Here is a 2,566-nt window from a genome sequence, read left to right as displayed (position 1 = left end):
GGCTATAATTAAGCTGACTTTTAACTATTGAGCTCCTTTAAAACAATCTTTTAAAATCTCATTACTATATTTCTTTTAGGAGAAGTTGCTGCTATTTCAGAAGTACCAAGAATCAAACCAGAAAGGGCTTGATTTAGGAACCAAATCTAGGCTGTCGTGGTTGGAAAAGCAGGCAGAGCCTTAGCTATGGAACTGCAGCTTGGGGCAACAGCCATTGCTTTCACTTTGGCCTGGCTAGCAAAAAGGTGGCCTTATTATGTAAATGAAGCCCCTTTAGTAGTTAAAATCAAACATCTTTCCTCTTTTAACTTTTTTCTTTTGCTGGTTGTTTTCCTCCCCTACCAGGCTGTGTGTGTGTGTGTGTGTGTGTGTGTGTGTGTGTGTGTGAATTTAGCCACTTTAGAGTCCTTATTCCCCGCAATTTGGAACTTTCCTTTTGATTTGATCAAGTCAGATAGTTGATCAAACCCAATGGGAAAAAGACCAAAATAACAACAAAAACAGAGACAAACAACAAAAAAAGCATTTAAGGCAAACAAAAAATGGCACAACGTATATGATCACTGAACGCACTCTAATGGTAAGGATAAATTAATGTTAGAGGAAAGTGGTCCCGACCCAGACCCCAAGAGAGGGTTTTTGGATCTCATGCAAGAAAGAATTCAAGGCGAGTCTGTAGACTAAAGGAAAAGCAAGTTTATTAGGAAAGTAGAGGAATAAAAGAATGCTCTGTCCATAGACAGAGCAGCCCTGAGGGCTGCTGGTTGCCCATTTTCATAGTTATTTCTTGATGATATGCTAAACAAGGGGTGGCCTATTCATGCCTCCCCTTTTTACACCATATAGAGTAACTTCCGGATGTTGCCATGGCATTTGTAAACTGTCAGGGCACTGATGGGAGTGTAGTAGTGAGGTCAGGCAGAGGTCACTTTCATCACCACCTTGGTTTTGGAGGGTTTTACCCGGCTTTTTTACTGCAACCTGTTTTATCAGCAAGGTGTTTATGACTTGTATTTTGTGCCGACCTCCCATCTCATCATGTGGCTTAGAATGCTTTAACTGTCTGGGAATGGAGTCCAGTAGATCTCAGTCTCATTTTACCCAGTCCCTACTCAAGATGGAGTTGCTCTGGTTCAAATGCCTCTGACATTAAGACCAGCTGGTTGTTAACCATAACTTTAGCCAAGACAAACCCCAATTCAGTTACTTACCTGGGGATGGGTCTTAGGCTGCAGACTGCTCTCTACCATCTTAGAAGCAGGAAAAAAGGCCTTATCTTCCCTGTTGGAAGTGAGCTCAAACTCCAAAAAGGAGTTACCTGCCTTCCATTGTCATGGAAACAGGAAATCTTGCCTTCCTTGTTGGAAGCAAGTAAAACTGCAAAGAAAAGAGGAGTTGTACAGCAAAATAAACTTTAGATCTCCACCAAATTTTGGGAGATCAGGGAGTCTCTGGAGGGGGTGCTCTCAGACCTAGGCTCACTTCTGTAATCCCAGCGCTTTGGGAGGCTAAGGCAGGGGGATCACCTGAGGTCAGGACTTCAGGCCTGACCAACATGGTGAAATCCCAGCCTGGTCAACATGGTGAAATCCCATCTCTACAAAAATGCAAAAATTAGCCGGGTTCGGTAGCTCACTCCTGTAATTCCAGCACTTTGGGAGGCTGAGGCCGGGGGATCACCTGGGGGCCGGGAGTTGGAGATCAGCCTGACCAACATGGAGAAACCCTGTTTCTACTATAAATACAAAATTAGCCAGGCGTGGTGGTGCATGCCCATAATCCCAGCTACTCGAGAGGCTGAGGCGGGAGAATTGCTTTAACCCGGGAGGCCGAGGTTGCGGTGTGCGGAGATCTCGCAATTGCACTCCAGCCTGGGTAACAAAAGCGAAACTCCGTCTCAAAAAAAAAAAAAAAAAAAAAAACCAAAACCAAAAATCAAAAAGTAGCTGGGCATGATGGCGGGTGCCTGTAATCCCAGCTACTCAAGAGGCTGAGACAGGAGAATCGCTTGAACCCGGGAAGCAGAGGTTACAGTGAGCTGCGATTGGGCCATTGCACTCCAGCCTGGGCGACTGAGTGAGACTCAAAAAAAAAAAAAGTTAAAAAAAACAAAGGCGGGAGGGGACCTTCCAGGTCGTAGGTAGATAAGAGACAAATGGTTGCATTCTTTTGAGTTTTTAATTAGCCTCTCAAAGGAGGCAATCAGGTATGCATTTATCTCAGCCCGGGGGTGACTGATAGAATGGGAGGCGGGTTGGTCCTAGGCAGTTCCCAGGTAGACCTTTCCCTGTAGATTAGTAGTGGGGCCCCACGATCTATTTTCCTTTCACAAATGTATATTTTGATACCCATTGGCATACTATGTATATTATTATATTATACTATGACATCATCTGGTGTAAATACACGATGTATTTATTTGTTAATCGTCTCCCGTCCTCCTCACATCTGTACCCCTCCTCTCCTGTTGACAGAGGGCAAAAATTTTGCTTTGTTCGTTGCTGTATCCGCAAAGCTCCCAAAGTGCCCGGAATGCCGCAGGCGCTCAGTAAGGACCTGCAGGAAG

The sequence above is a fragment of the Rhinopithecus bieti genome, unplaced genomic scaffold (genome assembly GCF_001698545.2).
Source record: "Rhinopithecus bieti isolate Rb0 unplaced genomic scaffold, ASM169854v2 scaffold_574, whole genome shotgun sequence".
NCBI lineage: Eukaryota > Metazoa > Chordata > Mammalia > Primates > Cercopithecidae > Rhinopithecus > Rhinopithecus bieti.
This window is presented reverse-complemented; position numbering follows the sequence as displayed.